The sequence below is a fragment of the Octodon degus genome, unplaced genomic scaffold (assembly GCF_000260255.1).
Source record: "Octodon degus isolate 3935 unplaced genomic scaffold, OctDeg1.0 scaffold00020, whole genome shotgun sequence".
Classification (NCBI taxonomy): domain Eukaryota; kingdom Metazoa; phylum Chordata; class Mammalia; order Rodentia; family Octodontidae; genus Octodon; species Octodon degus.
Window position 1 is genome coordinate 4,318,853 of NW_004524596.1, and position 9,450 is coordinate 4,328,302.

The following is a 9,450-nucleotide window of genomic DNA, read 5'->3' on the forward strand; positions in this document are numbered from 1 at the left end:
TACAACTTTAGAAATGATCTAATGCCAATAATCCTCAAACTCTCATACCTCCAAAGTCGGTCCTCAAAGTAAGCACTATCCTTCTACCAAAACCAGAGAAAGATTTAACCAGAAAAAGACAACTGCAAGTCAATCTCCTTAAATAACATAGATGCAAAATCTTCAGAAGGTTAGTGGCAAACAGAGTGCTCCTAACCATGAAAAAGAGAAAATAATGAAAAACCATGAGAAGTAGGGTTCATTCCAAGAGTGCACAGAAGGTTCAACATATACAAATCAATAAATGTGACACACTACGTTTATAGAATAAATGACAAGAACTGCACACTCATCCTAATAGACACAGAAAAAGCATTTGACAAAGTCCAGTACTGATTCATGACAAAAAAAAGAGCCTGCAGAAAAATGAAATAGCAGACATTATCTCTCACAACATGATAAAAGCCTTCTATGACAAAAGAGCAGCCAGAATCATACTCAACAATCAAAAACTGAAAGCTTTCACTTTAAAATCAGGAACAAGTCAAGGATGCCCACTGTCATCACTCTTGTTAGATACAGCCCTGAAAAAGTTTAACCAGAGCAATTAAACAAGAGAAAGAAATAAAAGCAATGTGGACAGGAAAGTAAAAAGTTAAATTATCATTATTCTAGATGACATGGTGCTTCACTAAAGGACACACCAAAAGGCTCCTGTAATGAATAACAGAATTTGATAGCATACCAGGATAAAAAGTCAACACTCAAACATCCATACTATCCCTATGCATGAATAATAGAGACTCACCCAAGACAGAAATTAGAGGAAAAGATGCATTTTGTAATAGCGTCAAGAGACATGAAATATTTAGAAGATGAACTACCAAAGGAAGTGAACAACTATTACATTGAACACTTAAAAAGGACATCAAAGAAGATGCCAGAAAGTGAAATAATATCCCCTTTCCTTGGATCAGCAGAACCAGTATGGGGAAAATAGCCATACTTCCAAATCTGCTGTACAAAATCAGTTTTATCCCTATCAAAATACCAATAGCATGCCTCACAGAACTAGAAAATACAATCCTAAAATTCACATAAGCCAGAAGAGACCTGGGATATCAAAAGTATTTCTGGGAAACAAGGGCAAGGCAGGAGCCATCACAATTGCTGATTTGAAGTTTTACTGCAAATCTGCATTGATAAAAAAAATTGCATGGTACTGGCATAAAACAGACCCATGATCAACGGAACAGAATAGAAGATTGAGAAACAACTCCAAGCACTCTCAGCTACCCTATCTTTGGCAAAGGGGTTAGGGAAACTAATGTCTTAGATATGCTCGTCTACCAAGTTTGGGTGTAGTGTTAAGAATTACTTGCAATTATGTGAATAAAAAAACTATTAAAGTACACTTTTTTCCAACTACACATCAAAGAGAGACAAAATTTTCTTTTTATATCTTAATTTAAGCGCTGTATTGCAACAAATTGAATAAAGATGCATATATGTTAATTGAATTGCTTCTATTTAACTTTCTATGAAACCATTAAAAAGAGACTGCAAAATCTGAAATGATGACACTAGTTTAAAATTGTCTTACTTGGAATATATATTCATTTTTCAAGAGTACTATTCATTGTAACACATTATATATTTTTAGAAGCAATAAAATTCTTTGTAAATTTTTCAATCTCTAATTTGCAACAGAAGGTTGCAAGAGCAGTGGATCCTTATTAATTTTTAAGATTTACAAAATTTATTGAGAACCCAAAATTTGAAAAATGCTAAAATACTACTCTAGACATAGAAATACTTCATTGCACATTGTTTGAGAAACTTTTAAAGTTATAAATTCTGCTATACGTTGAAACAAATTGTTTTCTTCTGTTTTTTATAAAATAAACCCATATTTTAATCATCAATTTTAGATTGGACTTTAAAGTTTAATGAAAATTTAACACTTAAAGCTTCTTTTTCTACATAATAGGTAAATTTTTAAAACTATATAAAACTGTAAATTTTGACCATCTTGTTTTGTTAAGATATTTCCCATGGGGGGAAAAATGATATTTCCCATGGACTTCAAATGAATAATTATGAAGTAACACATCTTGATCTCTAACATTTTCCTTAATCTATTTTATGTCTATAATTATAATTTCCACTAATTCTGGACATCAAATATATTATTTCCTCTCCTTTATCAATCTTTCAAAAGACTAAAAATCCTGTAAATTTAAATTTGCTAAAATTGTCCTATTCAAAACATCTAGTCTAGGGGGCTGGGGAGATAGCTCAGTGGAATAAGCGCTTCCCTGGCAAGTGCAAGGACTGAGTTCAATCCCCGGTTCTGCAAAAAAAAAAAAAAAAAAATCTAGTCTATCAGAATATGAACTTTCATTTTTAAAGTAATAAAATAGATAGTACAGAGAATTTCATCTTATTATTTGGGAATTTTGTATATTCAAAAAAAATTATCCACCTCAAAAAAATATCTTATTCTATCCAGTAAAAGCTTTACAATTTTTCCTTCCCACTCAAATCTCAATTGATTGTATTTCAGATGTAAGATAAACATACATTTTCATTTTACCAATATGATGAGCCGGTTGTTCTACTATCATCACTAAATACACTATCCCTTCCAAGAGAATGGCATATGTATCAATTGTGACTCTATTCCTGAAGTTTCTACTCCTTTATCTCATTCCTGAATAATAACAGAATGTTTAATTTAATATTTTAGAAACATTCTCTCCATTTTTGAACTTCAAAACTCTTCTTGCCAGTCACGACAGTTTTATATACTTTTAAAAATTTACCTCTTACAAGGAAAGTGTAGCTTTAAGTTTTAAATATTCATTACACTTACAGTCCAATCTAAAATATCATTTTTTAATATAATGAGTCTACCGATTTACCATTAAAATATTATCATTTTCTGGTGTCTGAGTTCAGAGGTTCTGAAGTGAATGTGCTGATGTGAATCTTAAAAATACTTCCCAGACACATCAAAAATAGTCATTTGACTTCCTAATGCTTGTACCACTCTATTTATAAAGTTTAGATAATAACATTGGCTATGTCATACAATCATCAAGGGAACAATCTATTATTTTAACAGTATCTGTGACATAATAGGCAATAGAAAACCTGTTAATCATTGCCATCATTTTAAATATTCTACATATATTTAGAACTTATAAGATTTATTCCAATAAAACATATACTTTTATTTATAAAGGATTTATATGTTTTGCTAAATTTATATTTTTATATTATTCTGATGTTACAAATGCCCTCTAAATGTTTAATTTCTAAATGTATGTCACTGGTAAAGAAAAAATTCAGACAAGTCTTGTTGAGCAGCTCTTGTGCATTTTGATAATTCGAAAAGGTATGGGTAGAGTCTTTTAAATGGTAAAAATGATAATTTTGTGATTCTTTATCTGCTTTAATATCAACTTTTCCTTTTTCTCTTATTGTGAAGCCTAAGAACTTCCAATCCTATATCAAATAGAATTGGCAATAGCAACTGTCATAGAATAATTTATAGTATAACTTTCACTAATTAGAATCTTTTTGCCACTTTTTTTTTTTTACTTTTTCTACTGCATATTTGCTGAACATAATGACTTCATCTACTGCAGGGGATTGGTACATATACATAACATATTTTAGTTCTCTACCTTTTCCTCTCTCCCTCTGTTCCCTTTATTGTTTTCAACCATCACCATCATTTATTTATTTTATAAGAACTTATAAAGTTAATTATCGTCTATACAGATGGTAAACCAGAGTATTAGGCCAAAGAAGATATGAAAAATGTAAGACAATTTTACTATCACACTTTTAAATATATTGTCCATACTAATTTGCAAATTACCTCGTATTTGGAGATATAATTTAGTATTCTGAGATTTACTAAAATCTCATTATTAAGTTGTTCCTAGTTTAATATATTGTGTCTTCTATATTAATACTTTTAAATTATTCTTTGCCATTTGATAAAATTATATCTTTACTCAGTGAAATCGTTTTTGGGGGGCGATGGGAGAAGGGTCTACAGAGTGTTCAGGGTCTCATTACTAGATCGGACTCAAAGTGATCCACCTGTTTACAGCCTCCAAAGAGCTGGGATTACATGCAAACACCACTACACCCAGACTCAATTGCTGTCTCAGAGCGCTCCGGGGGCGGGGCTGGCACAGCACACCCAGGGATCAAAGAGCCCCTGCGCCTGATTGCAGGCACTTTAGTCTGCTGAACTATTTGGCCTGCCCGCAGTGAACTCTTTTTTAAAATTTTACTTATTTATTTATTTATTATTTATTTGTTACAGAGTCTCGCTAGTTTAGAATCATAGTGATCTTCGTGTCTCAGCCTCCTCAGTGCTGAGATTACAGGAATAGGCCACCATGCCCAGTTTCGGAGTCAGCATGGCATGCCCAGGGTTCTGGGGCCAGCATGACATGCAGTACCAGCGATCAAACGCAGGCCCTTGAGCTTGCCAGGCAGGCACTTAGACTGGGGAGCGATCCCAGCAACACACTCAGTGAACTCTATTCTAGGAAAGCACCTACGAATTTTTAAAAAGCAAAACATTTCTGTTCCTAGGATTAAGTTAACTTAAATATTATGTTCATTGTTAACTCATCTTTCTGATAACGAAGGATTTGGCAACATTCAGTAAGTCTACAAATGTATTATTTGTTTTATTCTTTATTACTAGCCTTTCACTTATATTAATAATCAAATATAATTTTCACACAAATGTCATAGGCTTTTTTCCCTCTCTCCAAAGTCATATGCTTTTACTTTTTAAATCGTGTTATAAAATTGTAAACTTAATTGTTTTATATATGTTCTACATAATGAGACTAAAGATTTGCTGAGAGTTTAGAGACTAATATGTGGTCAATGTTTCTTAACTTTTGTGAATTTAAGAGAAAAATATACTCTTCGATGCCAAGTTGGGGTTCAAGTTTGCCATTTGTGATGTTCAAATATTTAGATTTGTGATCATATCTGCTTGAATAGTTGATTATTAAGTTGGTTAAACTTCATGTCATAATTTTTAATTTTTTCATATAGTTCAATGGTTGATTTACTTCAATTCTTTTAGGTAATTGAACCATTATATTTTCTCTCTAACTACAAATTTCTAAAGAATGCTGCACATTTATCTACTTAGTCCTTTCCTGTAACTTTATCCTTTCTGTATCCTTATTTTAATGTGTCTTTTTTAAAACAGTAACATTTTAATCTGGATTTTCTAGCAGTCTTGACAGTCAAGTGAATTTCTTGTTTCTTCAAAGTTATGTAGTCAGTTACTTCAGGTATAATAATTTTTATTCTCAAAATTATTAATGTATTCATTTCAATTTAAATATAGAGTTGTACCATTTGTTTCATTTATCTTATTGTCTTCTATATTAATCATTCATTTTTCAACATTTCTGTTTCTTCTTAAGTGCATGCTTCAGAATTTCGCTTGTCAGTAAATCATTTTTTTTTTTTTTTTTTTTTTTTTTCGGAACCAGGGATTGAACTCAGGCCCTTGCGCTTGCCAGGGAAGCGCTTATTCCACTGAGCCATCTTCCCGGCCCAGTAAATCATTTTTATTAAGCTAAGATATTGATTTCTTGTTGGCCTTCACAGATAGGGAGGCTTTCTCTCTACACTTTCAGAGAAGGTGTTACTCTCTTCTCAAGGTGACTGGATGTGCATGTTTATTATTGGGAGGTTCAGGGATTGATGTTTAGTCCCTCCCCGTAATCTTTTGTGAACCTCAAAGTCTGATCCTGAGAGTTCTTTCAGACGATATGCGTTAATTGTCACATTTGTAAATATCCCAGAATAATCAAGGATTAATGATTCTCTTTTATATCTTCTTTATTTATTTATTTATTTATTTATTTATATTTTTCCATAATTTTATTGATAAACAAATAGCGATGAGACAGTTTCAAACCAAATTGGTAGGGCAATTTCAATAATTAACACATTGCATGCCTTCTTCCTAGTTGTTATTTGCTGTACAAGATGCAGACATGATATCCTATTTACAAACTCTATTAGAACAAATCCCTCTATTCATTAAGAGAATGTAACTATATATCTATCCTAACCATTTTGAATACACAGATACAAAATGGACATTCATTTGCATCTCCTTTTTTGTTTAGTTCTATCATTTGAATATTATAGGTATGCTAACTCAGCAAAATAATCTAGGAGTCCAGTAGTCCATGATAGTATTGGGTCTTCCACTTCACTGGCAATGTCAGAAATTGTTGACATGATTCCCCTACAGCTCAATATAGCAGCATAGCTTTACTTCTTCTACTTTGTTTTTATACTTTTCTGCTGGATGGTTAAGACCAAGATAAAGCAAGACCTATGCAACAAGAGTTGTAGCTTTTGGGTCTGATATGGTCAGTCAAATCCAGTCAGGATTTTTCCTGAGATCCTGTACCTCAGATTGTAGATCCTTTTCAATGTCAGCCATGTGGAGCAGTCACGGCCATTGCTTGGCCAATGTGCTCTCTGTGAAAGCTTCAGAGAATGTTTTCTCTCCATGTGACTCTCCTTAGGCACACTCTACATCACTGATCACTTTCCTCTTTGGCCCCATAATCTCCTTGATCAGAAAATGTGGGACACTACTGAGTTACATGACATTACAGTACAAGTTTTCATATGTACTGAGTCTTACTTGACCTTGGAAGGCTAGGGCCAAAATGTTGGCTTTCCTTGCGGCCATCCTTTTTCTCTAATTTGGTCTGAAAACTTAAGTTATTAACCCTCCAGAAGAGAAGCTTATTGTTATTACCATGCAACCTAGGCAGTTAAGCTTAACCTCACTATCTGCCTGAATATCAAACATCTTAGGCATAACATGGAACAGGTATTTTTCATCAAGTATTAATATGTTGAACTTTAAGTCCCTACAGAATATGATGAAAAAACATTTAAAAATTAAAATATATTTTAAAATAGGCATAAAGAATTACATAATTCTTAAGTTTACATATAAGTCCAGAAATCTATCCATATACAACCTTTACTTATAATCACATGTTTCCTTAGCTCATATGAAACCAAATAAAAATTTAGTTATTGTCTACATTGGGACATGAATGTATATTGGCAGACCAATGATCACAGCACTTGTGTTCATATTTTCCAAAAGGTGGAAGCAACCTAAATAATCAATGACAGAACAATGGATAAACACATGTGGTGTACACATACAGTGGAATGTTAAACGGCCTTAAAAAGAAAGAAATTCTGCTCATGCTATTAAACAGATAAACCCTGAAGACATCATAGCACACATGATATGATTCCATTCCCTGTACATAACTATAAAAGGGAAATTCACAGAGGCCAAAGAAGGTAGAATGGTAGGTTGCCATGGGTTAGAGCGAGAGCTACAACAGAGTACTCGATGGGTGTTGAGTTGTAGAAAGATGAAACACTTCCAGAAATACTTGTGAGTGTAAAACAAACATATGAACGTTACGAACACCACTGAAATGAACACTTAAAATGACTTAAATATAAATATTATACTAGGTAAATTTTGCCACAATAAAAAAGAGTGGAAATGATAATTTTCTTTTCTTTTCTTTTTTTCTTATTTTGTACAGGGTCTCCTATGCAGCTTGGATGTGTAGTGATCCTCCTGATTTCAGCCTCTCCAGTGCTGCAATTATAGGCATGCACCATCATGGCTGGTCTCGGTGGCACTCACTTTGGCAGGGCCAGTGGGGCATGTGGTGCCAGGGATTGAACCCTGGCCCCTGCCCTTGCCTAAGCAGGCACTTAGTCTGCTGTGCTATTGTGCTGGCCCTGATAATAATTTTCAATACATTGTTGTTTCAGTTGCTTTTCTCTCCTTGCTGGTACAAAATACCCAACATCCAAAATTAAGGAAGGCAAGGTTTATCTAGCTCACAGTTTATGGAGGTTTCAGGCCATACTCAGCTGGCTGTGAGGCAAGTGCTGCATGGCAGAAGGCATCAGCTCTTGATGGTGGAAACCAGCAAAGCACTGAGAGCAAAAGGGAGGTGTGGCAGTAACAATGGCAGCAGAGAGAAAGTTTGTCTCCCTTGTGTTGCATTCAGGGTCTTTGCCCCAGGTCCATGTAGCACTCATACGCATAATCCCAGCAGCATTTACACCTATAATCCCAACAGCACTCACAACCATAATCCCAGAACTGGATCATGAATTAATCACAAAGCCTACAAGTCCACACTATGACTGCATAAGCCCTGGGGGATACAGTAAGATATAAACAATAACAATTGTATTCTGCATTCCAATTCTTTTGGGTTTATGCAATTGCGTTGTATTTTATTAAGTGTTTCCATTATTTCCTTTCTAATTTTATTTTAGGTTTTTGCTATTTGGGATCCCTTTACTTTTCCCAATCATTAATTTTTTCGTATTTTGAAGAAAATGAAAACAATGGTATGAAACCTCAAAGCAAGATTTTTGGAGAGTAAAAATGCTTAGTAATTTGTGTATTGCTATCTTCTAATTTTCATTTTTAAAATTATCTTTTCTTTCTTTTTTTCCAGAAACTTGGAAAATTTATATTGCTGCCAGCATTTCACCACTCAGTATTTTTCCTGTCATTCTTTATAAAATTCCACTAACTTACTTTCAAGAGTCTTTTAATTCTGAATTTTTAAAGATTTTTTAGGTTTTAATTTTGAGCTCCTCAAATCTTGTTCCTCTATTCATATAGTCAAAATACAAAGATTTTTCCTTTTCTTTGATATATTAATTAATTTTAACATGCTAAAACAGACAGGTACGTAAAATGAATCTACTTTGCACTTTTTTTTCAGAACAATAATCCTCGATTAGGTTATTTATATTCTGTTTAAAATGTTGGGGGCCTGCTGGTAGCTCAGTTGTTTACGTGCCTGCTTATGCAAATGCAGTCAGGCCCAGGATACCATGTATCAATCCCCAGACCCACCCCTAAGGCAGCCTGACCCAGCCCCCCCACAAAAAAAAATCCTTCTCAAGTTTCTGGGGGCCTGCTACTTAGCTCAGTTGTTTCAGCTCCTGCTCATGCAAATGCAGTCAGGGGCAGGATACCGCAGTTCAATCCCCACCTCTACCTGCCTTAGCAGACCCACCCTTAAGGCAGCCTGAGCAGGCCAAAAAAAAAAAAAAAAAAAAACGAAAAGAAAAGAAAAGAAAAGAAAAGAAAAGAAAGCAAAGATAAAAGAAAGACAGAAAATCATTCTCAAATGTTTACAGCCATAATTTATGAATTAGAATAGGATACCGGGGCCGGGGAGATGGCTCAGTAGAATAAGCGCCTACCTGGCAAGCTCAAGGGCCTGAGTTTAATCCCTGGTTCCACTGAAAAAACAAAAAACAAAAGTAAAAAAAGAATAGCATATGATTTTTTTCAGCTACATTTATCAGACTTTCCAAAGT